This window comes from Podarcis liolepis, assembly GCF_965112155.1.
Source record: "Podarcis liolepis genome assembly, chromosome: 18".
Classification (NCBI taxonomy): Eukaryota; Metazoa; Chordata; class Lepidosauria; order Squamata; family Lacertidae; genus Podarcis; species Podarcis liolepis.
In genome coordinates this window covers 12,070,340-12,093,573 of record NC_139572.1, presented here as the reverse complement: position 1 = coordinate 12,093,573, position 23,234 = coordinate 12,070,340, and the positions used below count along the sequence as shown (strand labels likewise).

The following is a 23,234-nucleotide window of genomic DNA, read 5'->3' as shown; positions in this document are numbered from 1 at the left end:
AGATTTTTAAGCAATGCGGACTGAAGTTGCTTCTGGGGCCCTGAAACATCACCTTCACTTGTTTTATGGGAGATCTGCCCCGGTGGGGGGCCACAGCAGCGGTGCACCCGTCTCTTTTTCCCAAAGGGGGATTCAATGCTCCTTGAGATTCTGCCTGAGCCACGGGCACTGCGCTGCGAGCCATGCCAATGCCGATGATTCCAGATGGAGAGGGAGGGACATGGCAAGCATCTCCTGCACCAAACTCTGAGGGGTGTTTGCAGAGGGTGGTGCGTGTGCAAATGCGTGAAAGGCTGCGTCATCCGTGTGTGCTGCGCAGCTAAGCTTTGTCTCCATGCACCGCTCTTGCCTCTCCCTTCCCTCGCTTGCTGGGCTGGAGGGTCCTGCATTGGAGGCCTGCCTTTGCACAAAGGTGCGTCTGCGCATGAAGGTCACCAGAAGAGCCTGGCTGCTGGATCAGAGCCCGTCCTCAACTAATCAGGATAGACTGCTTCTGGGCCTGGAGGTTGCCTAGGGACACAAGAAGAGCCGGGCTGCCCAGCATGCTGTCCTCACAGGGGCCAGCCAGACCCCCGTTATGGGACGCCTGCCAGCCTTGCTCCCCGGGTGTGTGGCGCTTCTGTTGTGCATCTGCGTGTGGATCTCACAGTGTCTCTGCCCCCCTCACAATCAGAAATGGCAAGTCCCCCTTAGGCCCTGCATGGCAAATCCCGAAATGCGTCATTCACAGGGTTGCTGTGGAAACCGTTGGCTCTCTGCTGGCGTTTGGGAGCGGAGGAGACGGGGAGAGGGAGGGGAGAGCTGCAGCCCCCTTGAAAAAGGGGGGCACCCCCATGCCTCTCCCTGAGCCCCCTTTCTCCGATGGAAATAGGGACGTCCTCTTCTCCACCAGGAAGCTTCTCCCACATTTGAGCTCACTGCACACAGAGATGCCTTCTGCGCTTCAGCCTCAGCCACCTTGAACCAAGGGCAGCCTCTGCTGAACTGACCTCACAGGGTTGTTGTAAAGGAAAAGGTGCGAGGGAAGGAATCGTGTGCAACATCTTCTACAGATAAATGGAATGAAACAATATTTCAGCTGTAAGCAGCCCTGAGTCCCTGGGGGGGGGGGAGGCAGGAAATAATAATACTGGAAACAGAATGATCCTACCAGAGAGTAAATGCTATTGCTATTGAACTCAGTGGGACTTCGTTCCAAGTAAAAATGCTTCAGGTTGCAGTGTAAAGCTGCACAATCTTTATACCCAATTACTTGGTTGTAAGCTCCATTGACTACAGTGGGACTTACTTCTGAGTAGGCAGACTGAGGCTCCATTTACAATAAAGGAATAAACCTTCTCCGTGCTTCCTAAGAAATGGCAGGCTGCAGAATGACTTGCAATGAAAGACTTTAAAGTGGATGGGTGACCTTTTCCTTCAAAATTATAGGACACTTCACCATTTCCTCCATTTGGTGCAGGAATTTTATTTTCAGTATAAACAGGACTCCGTTTTAGCCCCTGCACACACCACTTTTAATTATTCTCCAAGATGGGGAGGGAAAAAGGAAAGCGGGACATTCCGGGATCAAATCAGGAACCGGGATGTCTTCTGTAATTCTGGGACTGTCCCTGGAAAAGCAGGGCCCTCGGAGGGCCTGGCAGAGGCGTTTGCTTTCTCCTCCTGCCATGGGCTTCAGGAAAGCTCTGTGCTAGCTCTGTTTCTAATGTGTCACGAGATTATAAACTATGTCTCATGCAAGAAAAGATCTTATTTTGAGTTTATTGGACTCCATCACACGATGGCATAAACATCCGTTGATGACAGCCTGCTGTTGGAATGCAAAAAGGAAAACGCTTCTTTTAAACTTATGTTTTTTACAGTGTCCATTATTGGTGAATTTGCGTCTGTGTGTGTGTGTGTGTGGGGGGGAATTAGGATGTATAAATGCTGTTGTGGGGAAAGAGCTAAAAATTTCAGAAGATATCATTCATATACCTAACCTATGGGGCTTGACAGATGGTCAGCAAAATAGAGTCTCTGGGCCCACACATCTGCAAAAAGATTTATATTTATACATTGGAAGGGCAAAAATATGTCCCCCTTCGATCGATGGATAGAGGACATGACAATTCTTGCAACTAATGAACGGACAAAGATTACGCACAATCAAATTTAATGATATTTGGAATGTATTTGTCAAAACCACATAGTTAATCAAATATTTGAGGGAAACAATGAGTTTATTCATCTACATAGATACTATATCGTTATATTTTATGGTTCTTTTGTTATTTAAAATGCTTTAAATTTTTTTTTATGTATTCTCTTCCTTTTTTCTATTTCTCCCCTTTCTTATTTCTTTTAATTTACTGTAATAAGCTCAATAAATTTATAAGCAAACATTTTGAAAAGGAGAGGCCAGTGTTGACGTGGAAGCTTGCAAGGTTGCTGCACCCGCAAGGTCTGGAATGGCACCCATTTCATGCCCTGTTTCGGCATGACACAGGCTCCCCATCGATGGGTGACTCTCCACCAATGCACCACCTGCCCTTGGCCACCAGGGGGCACCCTGCACCCAAAAGCGAAACTGGCTTTGCTCCTTTGCCTGGAAGAATTGGGAGTTGGGGGTTGAGGGTGACTTGCCCAGGGGGCGCCCTGGGGTGGGGGCGCCTAACGGACCGGGGTGCTCCCCCCCCATCAGCCCCTGGATCAGGCCCAGGTGGGCAGGCCTAGTCTGGCCTCCTGCGTCCGACAGTGGGCAGCCCATCCCTACCCAAAGGCAGCCTTTGTGGCAGCTGCTCTCTCCCTCCCCCTAGCCTTCCTCGCAGGGCTGGCTGTCCCTGTTGAGGCCTCATCTCTTCGGCATGAGCTGCCTCTGCCCAAAATTAAGAGATAAACGTTGCTTTCTCTCCAAGAAGAAGCAACTGGTTCCCTCACTGAGCTGAGTGTACACTTTCATAGAACTGTAGAGTTGGAAGGGACCCCCAGCGGCCATCCAGCCCAACCCCTGCAATGCAGGAATCTCAGCCAAAGCATCCCTGGCACATGGACATCCAAGCTATGCTTAAAAACCTCCAAGGAACTAACTTGCTCCAGCCACAGCCAGAGTCCAGCTTCGTTCCACTTTAAAATGGTTCTGACAATGGATCATTCAATTTCTCCTGATGCATTCTCTCCCTGCAAAGCATGTTTCTGCCTTAATATCTCAGGGCAATTCCCTTTGGCAGGAACACTTGTGCCCACAGCCCTGCAAAGGGAGCCAGCCTGTCTTCCATTTCCCTTCGTTTTCCCATGGACAAATCAAATATCCTAAAGCCTTTTACATTCAGCTGCAGCAATTTTGTTCTGCACCCAGCTGGTAGAAATCACCATTTCCTTTTATTCTGCCCCCCTCTCTGCATGCACAGGGGCACAAAAGTGTGTCTCCACAGCAAAATGTTACGGCACATTCCTGGCATGGACATGTTTCCGCACCAGGGGGCTGAGGAGGCTGGAAAAATTATAGTTTTTGTGGTCCAGGATACCAGGCCACTCGCCGATAAGACAGGAAACGCGAAGACGAGATGGGAGTTCCTCATCTCTTGCGGGAGTCTTTCTCCATGTGCAAAATGTGTTCATTTAAATTTTATTTTTGGGCATCTAAAAGTGCAGCCAGTCAAGGGGCAAATCTGGGAGTGGGCATTGAGTTGAATCTTTGATTTGAGCAAACTCATTGAAATGTATTGAAATAAGTTTATTGTCCAATTTATTGCCATCTAAGACAGGGGGCAACAACCTTTTTCAGCCGTGGGCCGGTCCACCATCCCTCAGACCATGTGGGGGCCGGACTATATTTTGAAAAATGGTACAAATGAATTCCTATGCCCCACAAATAACCCAGAGATGCATTTCAAATAAAAGGACACATTCTACTCATGTAAAAACATGTTGATTCCCGGACTGTCTGTGGGCCGGATTGAGAAGGCGATTGGGCCGGATCCGGCCCCTGGGCCTTAGGTTGCCTACCCCGATCTAAGAGATTTCGTTGGGGGATTGGAGATTGAGAGATTTCTCCAGGGCTGCAGGCTTTGAGGGATCCACAAAATGGCCGCAAACGGCTCTATCCTCCCTTCCTCTTTTACCTGAAGTTTAAGGGCATTTTTTTAATCAGGAAGTTTTTAATGTTTGGCGTTTTATTTCGTTTTTATATGTGCTAGAAGCCACCCAGAGTGTTCTGACTCTCATTTTAAAGAACCACCTTGCATTTGGCAAGACAGATGGGAGATGTACAAACAATAAAATTATTATTATTATTGTTATTGCTTTGTGGAAGGGCTTTTCTTAAAAAATGAAAAGAACCTTTTATGCATTAAATTTATGCACCACTGAAGCTGATTGTTTGCTTTGTTTGCCTAATGAATCTCAGGTTTATCTTCCTGTTTGGATTCACTATCCTCCCAAATTTGCACATATTGGTTGCTGTCCAAATACTGGAATTTATATATCTATATTGGGCCTCAGCTTCTCTGTCTGCGTTTCAAGGGTTGCCTTCTGGTTTTTACTTCTCTGGGGATTATTGGGTTGTTTTCGTTCTTATTTCTAGAATGTATTTTGTGTTTTTCCTATCATGATTTCATTGCAAACCGCCCATGAAGATTTAATAAAATAAAAATAAATAACATTATTTGGCTTTTTTTCGGTCAGTTGTCATTCTTCAAATGCCACTGCCAAATTACTACAAAATGTAGTAATGATTTTATGATTATTATTTGTTAAAGTTTAATAATAATTGGTATTCTTTTCTCATTTTTGAGGTACTGATGCTTTTAAACAATAATAGTTAAATTATTAATATTTTTTAAAGGCTTTATTATGGAAACTGAATACAGTGGTACCTCGGGTTACAGTCGCTTCAGGTTACAGACTCCACTAACCCAGAAATAGGACCTCGGGTTAAGAACTTTGGCCCCCTTAGGCTAAGAGCGGACCTCCGGGACGAAGGAAGTTCTTCGCCCGAGGGGCCCCTGCCCACCAAGAGAGACGCCCAATCGGCATTGATCCCAGTTCTGCGCTTCCGCCTCGCCCCGCCCCTCTCCTTTCCCGCCTTTGCCACTCATGAATAATGCAAAGAGGGAACATGCGCAGTCTGGCCCACCTCCGCAATCTGCATACGAGCCGAGGCCCCGCTCCCTCCCCCCGTCCTGGCGGGCCCTGATTGGCCGCTTCCGCGCTCGCTCGCTCTCTCCCCCCGCCCTCGCCCGCGGGGACAACCTAACGGCGCAGCTGAGCGCTCGTCCCGCCTCCGCGCTGAGGGACGCGCCGCGCGTATTGGCCGAGTGGCGCCGTCGGTCATCGCCCCTCTGACGGAGGACGGGAGCGGACGGCGGGGGGGGGGGCTGCCCTGCCCGCTTTCGGGACTTGGCAGCAGGTTGGGTTGCGCGGCAGGGCGAGGGAGGAGGCGGCGGCGGCTTCGGCAGCAGCGGGGGAAGCGGCGAGGCGGAGCGGCCGAGAAGGAAGGCAGAGAAAAAGGCGAGCGGGGCAAGAGGGTAAGAGGCGCCCGACTCGCAAAACCGCCACCGCCGCCCTCAGGGTGGCGAAGGGGGGAGGTCACGTGGGCACCTGTGAGGGGCGGGGCCGAGGAAGGAAACGCCCCTTGCGGTGGGGTCTTCAGGGGCGGGGCTTATGTGGCACCGCCCCGTGATGCGGGCGGGCGGGGCCACCGAGGGGGAAAGGGGAGGAGACAATGGCAGGTGGGAGGGGCTTGCACGGTAATTGAGGGGGAGGAGCTGAGAGGGGCGGGGACAATAGGAAGTGGGAGGGGCCTTAAGAGGAGGGAGGCCTTTCCAAGGGAGGAGCTGCTTCTGTGCTGGTCAAAGTGTGTGTGGGGGGGCTATCAAATGAAGGAGGGGCTTCTGTACAGTTCAGTGGGCGGGGCTTGCATGTTGATTGAGGGGCTCCTATGCTGATCCCAAAAGGGTGCTCAAAAGGAGGGCAAGGGTGTTCATGTGGTGTCAGCAGCCTCCTCCACATTGCAGGCACAGCATGAGCTTCTGGAACTCCCCGCCACAAGACGTGAGGTGGACAGCTTTTTGGGGGGAAGGGGCAGGTTTCACTGGCGGGGTGGGGATCTGTAGCTGGAGCTCCGCCTGCCTGGCCACTGAGGTGAAGAACAGGGCCTGGGCCGGTGGGGAGTGGTTGGGCTTTCCGTTGTGGTATCTGGCTTCTCACTTCTGTTGAGAAGGGACCCAGCGGGGCAGCGTGGGGAAGAGTATCTTGCCATTTAGATAGCAGACTGGAAGCACCTTGCAGGGAGGGCGGGGGACTGTTGGGGCTTGGAACACGTAAGTAGTCATTGCAGAAGGTGCTTGAGAAGGGCAAGTGGTTCCTGTGCATGCACAGAGCGCCTTTATGGGTGAGGGTCACTGAGGAATTCCGGCGGAAAGGGTCCGGCCAGCTTCTGGACTCTACAGCAGTCTGTCTCCACTTTGGGTCCCCAGGCGTTGTTGGACTCGTACTCCCATCATCTCTAGCCTGTGGTCAGGGATGATGGAGTTGTAGTCCAACCACACCCGTCTAGCTCAGTTGCTTAGAGTGTGGTGCTGATAATGCCAAGGTTGCAGGTTCGATCCATGTATGGGATAGCTATGCATTGCAGGGACTAGATGGCTCTCAGGGCCACTTCCAACTCTACAATTCCATGATTCTATTATTGTGTCTCATTTATTCATATACCACTTTTTGGCCCCAGTAATTCTGGCAGTGTTAGAAACTCACATATACAGTCAAACCTCGGTTCTCGAACGGCTCCGTTTTCTAACGTTTCAAACTCCCGAACGCTAAAAACCTGAAAGTAAAGGCTCCGGTTTCCAAATGCTTTTTGGAACCCGAACATCTGACGTGGCTTCCGCTTGAGTGCAAGAAGCAGTGCCTCGGTTGTCAAATGTTTCAGAAGTTGAGTGGTCTTCTGGAATGGATTAAATTTGACAATCAAGGTTTGACTGTATAAGCTAATTGCCAAATGGCACCTTAAACCTAGGTTACCATTGCCATAACAGAATATCTAGGCTCCTCTTTTTTTACAGTGAAATTTATTTTTTGTTATTATTCATTTCATTTCTATAGCACTTTATATTTTAAAGAAAAAACCTCAAAAGCAGTTTACAACACATTAGAACATCAAATAAAACAATCCAGAATCCAACAAAGCTTCAAGGGGAATATTCCAGATCCTTCTCTAAGTAGCATTTTGCTTTTCCCACTTTTATTTTACCTACTTAATTTATAGAGCTGCCCCATAGCAGAAGAAGTGTCAGCTAGGACCTAGGAGATCAGGGTTCAAATTCCAGCTCTGTCCTGAAGCTCACTGGGGGACCTTGGTGTCAGTCATGGCCTCTTAATCTACCTTCACTTTGCAGTTTTAATCTGAAATCTTAGGCGCAATACTGTGCTCAGAAACTGCTTGCTCTAATGAAATTCCCTGTTGCAAAATGCGCCTAGAACAATGGGAATTCCCAACACCAGTTATTGCTCTTCCAGAAATGAGCCCCTTGAAATGATATGCAGGAAGGTCTTGGGGGCTGGTGCCCTCTAATTAATGCCGGGGGGAAACACCCCCCCAGCCCAGTACAGTATTTGGACAAACAACTCATTGCCACTGGGTTCAGTCTGCTCGTGACTTGGCTTGCTTGCAAGGGATATGATGGAGCCAGAGGGGTTGTGTGGGGCTTGGAGAGGGAGGGGGGCTGGAGCTGTCATTCCTGAGCTGAGGGGCTGATGCTCAGGTCTGTTCTCCTCTTCCTGGATGGGCACCATGAGGATGGGAAATGGGTGCTGGAGTCCCATGGGGAGGCAAGGTCGATTTGGCTACTCCCAGACCTGAAAGCTGCTGCAAAAAGCTGCATTTTACCTGCCTGGCATAAGTTGTATTTTGGTTAAATTTCTGCAAAGCAGCAAGGAGCATGCCTTGCCGTGTGCCAAGTGCTTTTTGTCTCTCAACAGAATGTTATTAATTGCGTTTGGTTTTGGAACGTTTTGATCTGTTTCAGGACATCATTGCTGCTTTTCCAAGTTGTGGATCTGTCTGCTGCCCTGGGGAAGAAGGGCAGGATATAAATTCAGTAAGCAACAATAAATAGACATGCAGGTGTTTGGCTTGTCTGATGCAGAAGGAAACTGTAAATTCTAAGGTCACTGCATCCACTGGTTTATTTTGTGTCAAATCTCCATAGAAGATTTATACTTTGCTTTTCTCCCTTGGTCACTTGAAGCAGTTTACAGTGCAATATAATGCTTTAAAAAATGATAACTTTATATTCTTCTCATCTCCCTGTTTCCATGGCTGTACTGTTGGTGTAATTTAATTTTAAGGGGCAGCCTAGGCATGCTTCATCTGCTACATCCCACGATATGGCATATGTGTTCTATGTGCATGGGATGCCATGGCTCAGGCAACGGTGCGATATCTGGCCTTTAGAAAATTCGGGCTTATTCTTTTTGCTGCGGATGGAGAATTCGTAGGGAGTCTGAAGCAGAGGAAGACTCAGTAGCACAGAAAGAAAGTTATACTCTTTCAGAGGTGAGAAACATGAAAATTGGAGGCCTGTTGAAACTTCTGTCTGAATGGAGTGTACTGAATAGGATGGGGAGCAGAGCCTATCTCAGTTGTGTGGGCAACACTTGCTCTTTAAGAAAAAAACCACCTCTTTACATCTGCTTCTGTGGAAGGCATTATTTGCATCGGATGGTTGTTGGAGAAAGAAATCTTTTCTCTTGTTCAGAATTGGTTCCAGGATCTGCGTGGTTTGTGCGCTCACAGTTGTGTCAACAGAGATTGGGCCTCATGGCAGGCAACAAGATCTCGATGAGGAGATGTGTGCGTGCACTAAAGGAGTTTGTGTTTCGCCACAGCTTCAGTCACCAGCAGCATCTCTCGGCAGCGACAGGAGGGCACTGATGGATCCATGGGGTTGAAAGCAGCTGAATGCAGCCTTCCCTGGCCTGGTGCTGTCTGGATATTGTTGCAGCCAGCAGTCCCCCAGGTTTGGGAAAGAGCTCTGCACACTTGCAGTCTCGCACCGCCCAACTTGTTGGAAATCTGCACGCCTTTGCCTCTCGTTCTCTTTCTGGGGGACTCTGAAATGCACCGCCAGAGTGGATTTCTATCTGATTACAGATAAATTACTTTTATACTATTTCCCCCCTACGATTATTTTCCTAAATTACTTTTATACTATTTTCAGGTTCCCAGGTTGGTGAAATGCCACCCCGGCCGCCTGGGGCTGCATCGCTTCAGTGATTTCCAAGTGTTACTCGTTTCTTAGAAGGAAGTTGGCCTAAATTTAGCGCTTGCCTTTTGTAACATCCGCTGTTTGTCCTTTGAGGAGGTGTTGAGCCCTTCTGCTCCAAAACGTTTTCTGAAATATTGCCTCTGTGATGTAACAAGAGGAAGGGAAGGTGTCCTTACGGTCAGCTTTAAGGAAGTGGGGTTTGTTTTGAAACCAGGATCTTGTTCTCGGGATGCAAGAAATGACACCCCCTTTGGCACATGGTAGGAGTTCTCTTTTTAAAAAGTTAAATGGTCCAAATAGACTTGCTAGTTAAGGGTGCTGCTGGAAGTCAGTCGCCTGGGCCTTGTGCAGATTTGCAGAGTTTTGGGGTTAAAAGTAATTGACAACTGAGTGTGGTTGCTGGGAGGACAGGAGCTTCCAAGGGAGCCAGCCTTTCAATTTGCCCTTGTGCAGAAGGACAACGCAAAGAGTTGGCACATTTCTGTACCAAGTGCCACATCTTTCCTGTGTTTTCATGACAGCCCTGGGAAGTCATTCAGGGAGTGATGTGGGGCTGTTTGGATGAGGTTCCCAGTGAATGCCACCTCTGAAGGCAGCTTCCACCACTGGCATTGAGGGAGAGAAGTTAGGTGGAAGGGGGCCACGTGACTCACTTGGAGGCCAGTGAAGCCTTTCTGCAAGTGCACTGCTTGGGGGGTCCTCCTGGATCCATTGCTGTCGCTTGAGGCTCAGGTGGCCCGGAGTGCCTAAAACCTTCAGCTTTGGCTGGTGGCCCAGCTACACCCCTGTCTGGACTGGGATAGTCTACTGTCTATGCCCTGGCAACCTCAAGGTTTGATTATTGCAATGTGTTATACGTAGGGCTACCTCTGAAGACAGTTTGGAGACTTCAGCCATTGCAGAATTCAACAGCCAGGTTGCTGACCGGGACAAGACTGTTTGAGCATATTGCACTGATCCTGGTCCGACTGCACTGGCTGCCCAGTTCAAAGTGCTGTTTTTGACCTCTGAAGCCTTAAAAGGCTCAAGACTGCATCACCTCAAGGACCGTCTCTCCCTGTGTAAACCGACGCAGACACTGAGATCATCTTCTAGAATCATAGAATCATAGAGTTGGAAGAGACCACAAGGGCCATCGAGTCCAACCCCCTGCCAAGCAGGAAACACCATCAGAGCACTCCTGACATATGGTTGTCAAGTCTCTGCTTAAAGACCTCCAAAGAAGGAGACTCCACCACACTCCTTGGCAGCAAATTCCACTGTCGAACAGCTCTTACTGTCAGGAAGTTCTTCCTAATGTTTAGATGGAATCTTCTTTCTTGTAGTTTGGCTCCATTGCTCCGTGTCCGCTTGTCTGGAGCAGCAGAAAACAACCTTTCTCCCTCCTCTATGTGACATCCTTTTATATATTTGAACATGGCTATCATATCACCCCTTAACCTCCTCTTCTCCAGGCTAAACATGCCCAGCTCCCTTAGCCGTTCCTCATAAGGCATCGTTTCCAGGCCTTTGACCATTTTGGTTGCCCTCCTCTGGACACGTTCCAGTTTGTCAGTGTCCTTCTTGAATTGTGGTGCCCAGAACTGGACACAGTACTCCAGGTGAGGTCTGACCAGAGCAGAATACAGTGGCACTATTACTTCCCTTGATCTAGATGCTATACTCCTATTGATGAGGCCCAGAATTGCATTGGCTTTTTTAGCTGCCGCGTTACACTGTTGGCTCATGTCAAGTTTGTGGTCAACCAAGACTCCTAGATCCTTTTCACATGTACTGCTCTCAAGCCAGGTGTCCCCCATCTTGTATTTGTGCCTCTCATTTTTTTTGCCCAAGTGCAATACTTTACATTTCTCCCTGTTAAAATTCATCTTGTTTGTTTTTGCCCAGTTCTCTAATCTGTCAAGGTCGTTTTGAAGTGTGATCCTGTCCTCTGGGGTGTTAGCCACACCTCCCAGTTTGGTGTCATCTGCAAATTTGATCAGGATGCCCTTGAGTCCATCATCCAAGTCGTTGATAAAGATGTTGAATAAAACCGGGCCCAAGACAGAACCCTGTGGCACCCCACTAGTCACTCTTCTCCAGGATGAAGAGGAACCATTGATGAGCACCCTTTGGGTTCGGTCAGTCAGCCAGTTACAAATCCACTGAGTGGTAGCATAGTCAAGACCGCATTTTACCAGCTTCTTTACAAGAATATCATGGGGCACCTTGTCAAATGCCTTGCTGAAATCAAGGTAGGCTACATCCACTGCGTTCCCTTCATCTACCAGGCTTGTAATTCTGTCAAAAAACGAGATCAGGTTAGTCTGACATGACTTATTTTTCAGAAATCCATGCTGACTATTGGTGATCACAGCATTCCTTTCTAGGTGCTCACAGACTGTTTTCTTAATGATCTGCTCCAGAATCTTCCCTGGTATTGATGTCAGACTGACTGGGTGGTAATTATTTGGGTCCTCTCTTTTCCCTTCTTCTGAGGCCCTTCTTCATGTGCCTCCACCATGAGAGGTCCAGAGGGTGGCACATGAGAACGGGGCATTTGTTTGTGGGATGCTCTCCCCAAGGAGGCTCTCCTGGTGCCTTCATTACATATCCTTAGGCGCCCGCCAAAAACATTTCTCTTCTCCCAAGCCTTTGGCTCATGGGACCATTTACAGCCTTTTAAACTCTCTCTCTCTCTCTGTGTCACGCACATATATAAGGGGGTGGTATTGTTTTTGTCTGTTACTATGGTATCTATTTTTGTGTCTTTATATTGTAAACTGCCCTGTCATGCTCTGATGAAGGAAGGTATAGAAATTCAGTAAGTAAACAAATAAGATTAATAATAAATAATATTCCAAAGCCATGGCATCTACACAGAAGTCGCCCTGGCCTGGGAGGGCTCTGCCATTTATTATTTGCAGAGCAAGCATGGACACAGGTTGCAGGGGGGGAGAGCAGACCCTTCAAATGTCCCTATTTTCTAGGGATGTCCCTGATTTAGAGAAACCATCCTGGTTTCTGATTTGATCCTAGAACATCCCACTTTTCCTTAGAATGTCCCTGTTTTCATTGGAGAAATGTTGGAAGATATGGAGTAATCTGACCCCCGAGCTGTCGGAAGGCAATTCTGTATAGGGAAGTTTTTTAAATATTAATGTTTTATTATGTTTTTATATATATTCAAAGCTGCCCAGAGTGCTGGGGCAGCCCAGTAAGATGTCTGGGGTATAAGTAGAAACATTATCATTATGGAACGGGGCGTTCCTATTTTCAGTGGGAGAACGAGAGAGGAGGGCAGTCGTAACTGGGGATAAAGCCGACCCCTGCATACTCATTCTTGGAACCAGCAGGACAGGCCAGGAGCCGCCCTCAGTGAGCACAGAGAAAGCCTTTCTGTCAGCTGGGCTGAGTGGTTGAAAGGGGCGCAAGCTTTTCCCAGAGGCATCTGAAGGTAGCCCTGTTGAGGGACGTTTTTAATGTCTGATGTTTTATTGTGCTTTTAATTCTGTTGGGAACCACCCAGAGTGGCTGGGAAAACCCAGCCAGATGGCGGGGTATAAATAATTTGTTGTTGTTGTTGTTGTTGTTGTTGTTGTTGTCTGCATCCTGCATGAATGCCCCTCTCTCCCGCCCAGATCGGTCTGCCTTGTTTTCATTATCAATGGAGCAGCTTAAAACCATGACTTCACCCTTCAGATATGTTCTTGGAAGTGCTGGAAAAAAGAAGTCCTCTCTCCTGCAGGGTTGAGTCGCTTTGACTTGGGGAACTCAAGGGTGGAGATCGGGTCCTTGGAGGTGGGGCCCAGCTGAGGGGCATCAAACAGCCCCTGGGAGGGTCTTCTGGGCACAATTTCCACAAGAAACTTCTCCTCAGCTGCCGTGAATTATTTTTCTATGTAGTTCTGGGCGAGAAAAACTGCCAGGAAGTTGGAGTCGTCTTTCTTTCTAATTTATTGCCTTCTTGTGAAAAACTTCCTGGCTTTCTCTGCTGGAAATGAAGGCAGCAAACTGCAGAGGGCCATTGGTGTGCAAGTCAGAAAATGGAGCCTTCCTTCCCTGTTCAGCCTGGGTTTCTTGTCAGCGTTAGAAACACAGATATATAAGCCAGTTGCCAACCTTAAACCTAGATTAGGGTTGCCACCACAGAATCAGTATTAGCCATTATCCAGGCATGTTTTGCAACTGGTGCGTCCAATTGCGACCACGTGGAGATACCTGGGTGCCGGGTTGGCGACTGGGCAAAGCAAAATGTCACTTAGAGAAGGATCCAAAATATTTCCCTTGAAGCTTGAGTTTGTTTCATTCTGGATTGTTTTATTTGATGTTCTAGTGTGTTGCAAACCACTTTGAGAATTGTTCTTTGAAATGCAAAGCAGTATAGAAATGAAATGAATCGTCCTCATCATTTTCAAAGTGTAAAAAATGGTGCCTAGGCATTCCATTGTGGCAACTGTAACTTAGGTTCAACGAGATACAGATTTTATATATGAGTTTCTAACACCAAACAGAATGTCTAGGTGCCATTTCTTTTTCAGTGAATTTTATTATTATGAGGTTGTTTATTTCATAAAATTTACAGAATCATAAAATCGTAGAGTTGGAAGGTATCTCAAGGGTCATCTAGTCCAACCCCCTGCAAGGCAGGAATCTCAACTAAAGCATCCATGACAGATGAACAGCTATATACTGCTTGATTATGTTTATGGGAGGGGATTTTTTGTGGGGGGGCAGGAACGCTGGCAATCTTGGTTCTCCCCACTTTTTTTGTACTAAAAATTTCCTGCACACAAAAAATTGCAGCTCAGGCCCCCAGTTTAGGGTTATCTCCCATTTATGTAACCGATGAGGAGGAATGGTTTGGAAGTGGGGCGGCCAAAACATTTCCTCCTTTCTTGTCCTCTGCGACTTCTTTATTCCTCCCTCCTTCCCTCCTGAAGCAAAATTGTCCTGGCGATACGACTGACGCTTAATGACAGTGGAAATAAATTCTTTGTTGTTACCCAGCTTGCTCTGGTCTTCCTGAGGGCAGCAGAGAGAGAAAGGGGTGGGGATGCGGATGGGGGAGTCCAAATCTCCTCCCCGCCCCATTATGGGGGAACAAAGGCCCGTTTCTGCTCTGGCACATCTTCCTTCCTGCTCAGCATCTGATGTCCATTTCAGGAGGCTGGGGGAGCCTTGGGGGCATTCTGTCCATTACAGAGGCTTAGCTCTTTCCCTGTCAATGGGATTTTCTTTGGGTTGGGGGGCTTGTTCCCTTGCATCTTCTGCTAAGACTTCTCCTCCTGCATTTAAAACAAAACTTCACAGAAGTTCGTTAGGAAGCTCCTCCACATCTGTTTAATGATGCTTCTTCCCATGGTGCCTCCTGCCCCCCCCCATTTTTTGAATTTTATACAGCTGGTCTCAGGGCGCTTTGCAGCATAAAACCACAATATAAAAACACAAAATGCATAATAAAAATAAAACAGCAACCCAATAACCCCCTGCCTCCCCAACACATTTTAAGAGGGCATTGGGTGTCAATCAGCCAAAGGCCTGGTTAAAGAGGAACCTTTTTTGCCTGGCACCTAAAGGTGCACAATGAAGGTACCAGGCAAACCTCCCAGGGGAGAGCATCCCATAGACAAGATGCCACCACAGAAAAGGCCCTGTTTTCATTTTGTCACCCTTCAGATATTGGGGCCTTGAGCCATTGAAGGCTTTATAGGTCAACACCAGCACTTTGATTTTTTTTTTAAATGATATTTATTGAAAGTTTTATAGAATTACAAAAAAGAAGAAAGCAGAAAAAGAGAAAGCAAAAACAAAGAAAAAAACAAACCACATCAAACAATACAAATTCAAAAAACAAAAATACACCACAAACACTCAAAAACAAATCCATCATTCTCAAATCCTCAACTGTCATTACCTTCTTTCTTTGACCTCCTCCTCCTCCCCTTTTCTGTATCTTAGTTGTTAATTGCCGCAGCAATTCCTTTCCATATTTCATAATATTCTGTCATTACATTACCTTAATCTATTTTAATCTTATCTTACTATAAAAAACCTTAAATCTTAAAACTTAAATCTTATTTTTCCAACTTCTCATAACCATAATATTCTTACATAATTCTTTGAACATTTTTGCTAAAGCCAAGTAATTTCGTTCCAACATTTTTCTAACATTCATCAATTTTATAAAACAATTCTAGTAGTAAAAAAAAGAAATAAAAACAATCCAATCTTCATCCAGCGTCCCTTCCTCCTGGTCCCGGGTTTTGTCAGTTCTTATTATCCCATCAATCTAGCGCATTAACCTGGTAACCTTGTATCCGAGGCCCTTAAATCTCTTCCATGTCCCTTCCGCAGCTCTTCTTCATACTTATAACTGTATTTTCCTTTGTCTCCTGCTCCTTTCACTCGTGGGAACTCCAGCTTAACAATGCTTTTACCCTTCTCAACAAATCAGCCCCCTTTCCATAGCCCACACTAAACTCCATGTGGTATTTAAGAACATATTTCAAAAACCCTCCAAAATTAAAAGCCCCCACAACCCCAAACATCTCACTCCCCATTGCCAGACTTGAAAAGTCCAAACATCCCTGCATAGGGGGGTCTATCCAACCCCCCATTTCCAAACCAAACCAAACTTTATCTTTCCAAGTCTGGCTTTTTCCAAGTTCATTTGTCAAATCCAAAAGCTCATGTTCCTGCTGGGCCACAGCTCCCTCCGTCTCTGGCGCCCTAGATCCTGCAGCATCCTCTTCCCTCATCTGTTCCATCAGGGCACACTCCTGATTTAATTCCTGGATGGGCTCCATATAATTTCCCACTGCCTGTTCAAAATTTCTGATCGCATCAGTCATCAAATCCATCTTCTCATGTAGCTGTTCCAGTAGGGCATTTGTTTTCAGTGGCGTAGCATGGGTTGTCAGCACCCGGGGCAAGGCAAGTAATTTGCGCCCCCTAACCCGTGGATTTTAGCACTCGAGTGCGAGCGTGCCCCCCCAGATGTTGCGCCTGGCCCCCCTGACCCCCCCACGCTACGCCACTGGGGCTGGGGGTGAGCGAAGGAGCCAAGGACCCCCCCAAAGGCTCAGCAGGAATTTATTAAATTTATTATTTGCGGAGCCCCCGCGGGCCGAGGCAGCCGAAGCCACCTCCCCTCGGGCGCCTCCCCGCTCCCTCCTCTCCTTGGACTGTAGGTGGAGCTCCAGATCCGGGCTTGGCGAGCGACTCTCCTCCTCCCGGCCGGCTCCGGGGGCTTCCAGCCGTCCTCCGTCCTCGCCCCCCCCCCCACGGCTGAGACTTGCGCTGAGAGCCGGAGCCAGCGGCGCCCCCTTCTGCCGGGAGACCCTCGCCCGCCAGCCGGCTTCCTCTCGGAGGGTTTTGGGGAGTGCAGGGCGCGGCGAGGCCCCTCGGAGCTCTTCTCCCTCCCAGTCGGCAGAAGCAGCCGCCGCCTGTGGCTGGGCCGAGGGGATGCCGGCGGCGGCGGGGTGCGGAGGCTGCCCGTGCCCGGCCAGGCGTTGGTGGCGGCGGCGGTGCTGCTGCAGCAGCTGCTCCTCCTGCGAGCAGTGAGTGGAGCGCAGCTGCAGCGGCGGCGGGGGGCGCGTGCGCTAGGGCGCAAGGCTGGCGGTGGCGGCGGGGAGCCCGGCGGAGGAAGGAACTTGTCCCTTCCCTCTGGACTCGCGCCCCCCCAGATGTTGCGCCCGGTGCGGCCGGCACCCCTGGCACCCCCCACGCTACACCACTGTTTGTTTTAGAGAAAGCACACAGCAGAGCTTCCAGATACATTGTCCTGCAAGGTCAGAAGTCTATTCCCACGATTGTAATCTGTAAGCTGCAAGCTCCCCGGAGTTGGCTACAGTTTCACAGTCTCCCTCTAGGGGGAAAACTTCTATTTGTTCTTTCTTTTAAAAACAAGTCTAACAACAAAGTTTCCTTTTTCAGATATTTTGTCAATATTTGTTCCTTTAAAAAGCGAAGGGGAACAATGGAATCAATGTTTCTCTTCTTATAGCTATCTGTCAAAAACGTTTGTCTCTGGTCAATGAGCTTCAAAAAAAAGAACGTCAGTCTTGACACCCCACTCCAGGATCAGGACGGTGGAAAGTTACTTTACTTTAGACTCACTTCTGCAGATTTAAACAGTCTGAAAAAATCCCCCCTCTTCCCCTGCTTCCGAAGGGGGTTCAACAATTTTATTTTTTTTAAATTTTTTTAAATAGACTTTTTATTAAGTTTTAACAATACACAATATAACAGAAGAAATACAAAAACAAAAACAAGAAAATATAAAAACACAACATACATACTACAAAATACCACACTACAAACATTAGACACAAAAATACAAAAATACATACCTTAAAAAACTAATAATAAAAAAGAAAAACACATATAAGAAAAACACAAAAATTCCCTCTTTCTTGGTTTTATATCTTAAATTCACATATTTTCCTGACTTCCTCACATCCCCTGTTCTTGTATCCCTTTTAAAAGTTGGTTCAGCAAATTCATAGCCCTTGGTTTGTCTATTTATTAATTTAGTCTTAAATTTTATCTTGTTGCTAGAGCCCCCACAGTTCATTTCAATGTCATCAACATTCAGAAATTTTACAGTGTTTCTGCAAATAAATTTTAAATTTCCCCCAGTCTTCTTCCACTTGCTCTTCTCCCTGGTCTCGAATTCTGCCAGTCATCTCCGCCATCTCCATGTAGTCGATTAGTTGCATCTGCCAGTCTTCCACGGTGGGTCACAGGCTTCATCCGCCTGTGATTTTTGAAAGGGTCCCCGCTTCGCCGTAGCAGAAAAGACCCGTTTCGCGTGGAGCTAGTCCCTCCAGATCAGAGGGAGTCCGCCATTGCCGATGGCGCCACCCCGGAAGTCCACCCAACACCAGCACTTTGAATTGGGCCTGGAAACTAATGGGCTGCCAGGGCAGTCAGGCAAGTATCAGTGCAAAATGCTCAAACTCTCTTGCCCTGGTGAGCAGCCTGGCCGCTGAATTCTGCACTAGCAGAAGTTTCCGAACTGTCTCCAGAGGCAGCCCCATGTATAAAGTTTTGCAGTAATCCAACCCACTCTGCCCTACCACCATGCAAGAGTTTTCCTGCTCCCTGGAGGAATCCCCTCTCTCAAAACATGGCAGGCTGCTTCCAAAATCTCCATGTTACAGTCACCAAAATGGAATGCGCAGCTGCCATTTTTGGGCCAGACGGCTGAAAGTCTATGCTGCTTTTGATTTTATTTCTTGATTTTTGTGTTTTGTGTTGTTTCCCCCATAGTTTTGTTTGTTTGCTGAGCTGCCCCAAGAACTTCATTACAGGGCAGTAAGGAAACCCTGTGAATAAAACAGTGACTAAATGCTAGGTCTTTTTCATGCCACCTTCAGTTTCTGAAAAAAATGTGTGATATTCCGTCCCCTGAAGGTCACAGAGTTAAATGAAATCACTGGACCATCTTGATTGACACTGTGGCAGGAGCGTATTTAAGAAGAGATCATATTAAATCACATATAAATCAGTATAGCAGGAGTGATTTTTGATGTTAATGAAACCATGATGTTTGGAAGTAGTGTTCCTCTGTTTTGCCCATTGTGTGGAGAATTCTTTGAGGATTTATTTCGGCCATTCCTTCTACAACCTGGTGCCCCCACCTGCTCCTCAAATAGCGACCTGGATCCTCACTTGTGGTTGTGGCGGTTCAGAAACCTGACCCCCTCTGCCTCAGAGCTGTTGTGAGTTGTGTACACTTCAACAGGTTCTTGTTGCATTCTTTCTCCTGCCCACAAAGTTCAGATTGAGCAGGAGGTGTTTCTGAAGGTGGCTGCAGCGGCCCTCCTGTTCCAGAATTCCTGAGCAGGTGAACTGGGAGTCCCGCCAGGCTCACCTGTTGTGCAAGCTGGCCTGGTGCAGTTCTTATTTCGGAAGATGCACAGCCACCCTTCGCTCCCGGAGGGGCAGGCAGAGGCTTCCTGGGCGGTGCGCATGCCAGAGGTTGTGTCTCTTTGTACCTGTAGGCTCCCTTCCAAATCCAGGTAAGACATTTGCACCTGGAGGCAGAAACAGCGGGTTGGAGGGAGCAGTGCTTCTGGATACCAAGTTTCTGGAGACCAGCGGGGACCGGGGGGTAGACAGCTCTCATGCTCGAATCCTGCTTGCGCATTTTACATTGAGGCAGAGCTAGAAATGTGTGTTTTGCACCTGGCGTGGGTCCAATTGCAACCCTGTGAAGATCTCTGGCTGCCAGGTTGGCAACTGGCACCTCCCTCTGACTGCCCCTCTGGCTTTCTTAAGCAGATGCGCAGAAGAGCTTGTACCTTGCATTTATATCACAAGGAGTGCATGGTTCACTCCCCCCCATTAATTCCTACAACGGCCCTGTGAGGTAGGTGAAGAGGCCATCACTGACTCCAAGGTCACCAAGTGAGCTTCATGACGGAGTGGGGATCCGAACCCTGATCTCCCAGGTCCTCGTCCAACACTCTAACCACTACACCCACTTGCTCCCTAGAGCAATTCTGCTATGGGGCAGCTCTATAAATTAAGTTGGTAAATAAATATGGAGAAAGCCAAATGTCACTTAGAGAAGGACCTGAAATACTCTCCTTGATGCTTGAATTTGTTTTATTCTGGATTGTTTTATTTGGTTGTTTTATTCTGGATTGTTTTATGTGTTGTGAACCGCTTTGAGGTTGTTTTCTTTAAAATATAAAGCAGTATAGAAAACAACAACAACAATATAATACCCCATTGGAAAAAGGTGCCTAGACATTCCATTCTGGCAACTGTAACTTAGGTTTAAGGTGCCATTTGGCAATTCTAACCCTGGGGGACAAAGAGAGGGTTTCTCCACGGATCTGCCCTCCCCAACCATCCCAGGTCTGGTGTATCAGCAAATGAATGCAAGCCCAGCCTTCTGTTTTGATGGGCACAGTGTGCCTCTCTCCCTGGCGGGGCACCAGGCATGCTTTCTCAAGGAGATGTCTTTGTGGGTGCAACGCTCTTCCTCCCTCCCATGCCACAATATTCACACATGCATCCCCCTCTGCCCTGGTTTCCTGCAGAAGGGTCTTCCAGACTCTCCGAGTGGTCAGGCTCCCTGGGCCCACCTGCAATCCTGCTTACATGTCTCCCACCCTTCGCAACAGCATGGGCATCTGCAGAAGGAAGCCCACTCCCCACCCCAGGGCCCAGCTCTTCCTCCTGAGACCCTGCTCTTGGGGATGTTTCCTACCCCAGGGCCTTGCTCCCTAGGGAAGGTTCCCCACTGGGTTGGGCCGGAGGGTGGATAGATGAGTCCAAAGATGAAGGCCTTCTCTTCTCCTCCTTCTCCTCTAGGGGTGACCAATCTGCTTCTGCTCAGCTCGGCTTGTTGAGCTGCTGTTGGCTGTTTATGAGGAAAAGCTCCTGGAAGGAGGACGGGTAGCTGGCGATCTGCTCTCACTTCCGGACTTCTTGGTGCTTCCCCCCACCTTGCAAAATTAGATTTGCAGAGATCCCCTACTAACCCTTTTTTCTGAAGGAATATTAGCTTCCTCAGTCCATAATCTGGCCTTGTTGGTTTTATCTTATTAACGGGTGTGCGAGCATCTGTCTGTGTGGCTTCTCCCTCCTCCTCTTCGGGAAGCTTAATCCGGTTTTACTACCTTGTTTATCCTCACGAGAGGCCCCAGATAGCCTTGAAAAAGCCTGCCTGCCAGATCTCACATTATTTATTTATTATTATTATTATTATTTGTATAAATGTTGTTTGCATACATTGGCATACCACTCTATACAGTGGTACCTCAGGTTAAGAACTTAATTTGTTCTGGAGGTCCGTTCTTAACCTGAAACTGTTCTTAACTTGAAGCACCACTTTAGCTAATGGGGCCTCCTGCTGCTGCTGCGCCGCTGCTGCACGATTTCTGTTCTCATCCTGAAGGAAAATTCTTAACCCGAGGTACTATTTCTGGGTTAGCGGAGTCTGTAACCTGAAGCGTCTGTAACCTGAAGCGTATGTAACCTGAGGTACCACTGTACCAGTAGATCTCAGGGCAATTTTAATACAGTGGTACCTTGATTTAAGAACAGTTCTGTTTTCGAACAATTTGGTTTACGAACTCCGCAAAACTGTAAGTAGTATCCCGGTTTGTGAACTTTACCTCGGTCTACAAATGGAAACTGAACGATGGAAGGGCACTGGCAGTGGGAGGCCTCATTAGGGAAGGCGCGCCTCGGTTTAAGAATGGTTTCTGTTTAAGAATGGACTTCCGGAATGGATTAAGTTCATAAACCGAGGTACCACTGTATAAGAAACACAAAATACATAATAATAATAAGAACAAAGACAACCCAGTAATGCCCCTTTCCCTGTTTTCCCCTGGTGCCCAAAGATCTATAATGAAGGCACCAGCCGAATCTTCCTGGGGAGAGTTTTTCACAAGCAGGGAGCCATTGCTGATCTCAGAGCAGGGCTGAGAATTGGAGAGTTGCAGTGCAGGAATCTCAACTAAAGCTTCCATTCCACCCACCCTGAAGCAGACTCGAAGTTCTGCAGGCTCCGTTGCCTTGGCTGTGAGGCTTCCCTGCACCTAGAAAGGCAGCTGGTCAGGGAGCAGGAGGAGGAGGAGGGCTCTGGCCTAGCCTTCTCCCTGGCAGGCTGGCTTTTTCTGTGTGGGGAATTGATCTTTCTAGCTTTCTCTATGTAAGAATGAGCTTTCACCCTGCAGGCATTTCTTTCCTAACTGGGATCATGTGGTATGATGACCCCTGCGGGGGTCTTCCTCTTTTCCTGTCATCGCAAGGTGAGCGCATTTAGCAATACGGTAATGCTGCTCTTCTGGCTTGCTCTTGAACTCTTGTGTGTTTTACGATCATGAGTTATTTCATAATATTTATACGCCACTTGATTGTAAAATAAGCAAAAATCTCAAAGCGGCTTATGAAAGGACCAACTGAGAATTACAAGTCACCTTGAGAACTTTTCTGCAGTAAGCCATTAATAAATCATTTTGAAAGCAAACCCTGGATTTCGCCACTAGCGGTGCATAATTTTGGGACCCACCTTATTCCTGTTGATGGGAGGTTGTTTTAAACTGTTTTTAATATTGTGTTTTGATTCTTGAAGGGCAGGTAGTAAATAATGGTAATAATCATCATAATAAACTGCAGTTTGAAATTATATTGCTGAGATATCCTTCTAATGGTGCTGCAAATAAAAATGCTAGCACATTTGCAAACCCAGGCAGGGTCTGGTTTCAGATTGGATGGGGGGGGGGCTTAAGTTGAGATTCCTGCCTTGCAGGGGGTTGGACTAGATGACCATTGGGGGTCCCTTCCAACTCTACAATTCTATAATCCACACTGAGAACTAGGCCCTTGTTGCGTGGGGACGGAGGGAGGTTGAAATGCTGGTTGCCCACAGGCGGAGAAATGAGCAGAAGTGGTCCGGGGTGACGCTGGGTGGGTCCTGGGCAGGATAGGATTGACTGGGGTGCCATGGGCAGACTCTGCCCTGTCCCTCTTTGCCTGTGGGTCCCTGAAGCACAGAGCCACCCTCTGGCTCATTCTTCTCAGTCCTTAGCTCCCTCTGATCTCCCTTGCAGGGAAAGTCTCCCCCTCCCACCGCGCTGTCCTTGCAGTGGAGGAGAGGAAAGGCAGCAAACATCCTGTTCTCTCTGTAGCTGCAGCAGCCATTGCTCTTCCTGATCACGTTTCTCTTCTCTTCTCATTGTCTCTCTCCCCTCCCCTACAGCCCTGGGGTCCTTCCTTCCTTCCTTCCTTCCTTCCTTCCTTCCTTCCTTTCGCAGCATCTGTGTATATGCCCCCCCCCCCAGCAGTTGCCATGAAGACGGGGCTGGCAGCAGAGCCATAAATAAAAGTCCTGTTGAACTGCATCCATCAGAGGCTCTGTGCCAAGCGCAGGATTTTTTTCAAGGGCTGGGGCTCCCCCTCACCCTGCTGGCAAAGCTCCCCGAGATTATTGAGCTGGGCTGAGCTTTCAGGACTGGGCAGGCTCCCTCCCGCCCAGTG

General features: G+C 48.0%; 1 protein-coding gene across 5 annotated transcripts in view; it reads left to right on the top strand.

The window, feature by feature from the left end:
• GNG7 (G protein subunit gamma 7) overlaps nucleotides 1–23,234 on the top strand; it is a 154,180-nt gene that overhangs the window by 22,648 nt on the left and 108,298 nt on the right. Inside the window, exon 1 of one of the 5 annotated variants that reach the window (XM_083484288.1) lies at nucleotides 5,229–5,507. The exons of 1 other annotated variant lie outside the window; for it this stretch is intronic. The gene's annotated coding sequence lies outside the window, so the exon portion shown is untranslated. Of the gene's footprint in view, nucleotides 1–5,228; nucleotides 5,508–8,005; nucleotides 8,079–12,663; nucleotides 12,685–23,234 lie in introns of those variants that run through there. 3 more of the 5 variants (XM_083484290.1, XM_083484291.1, XM_083484292.1) reach the window with 3 other exon arrangements.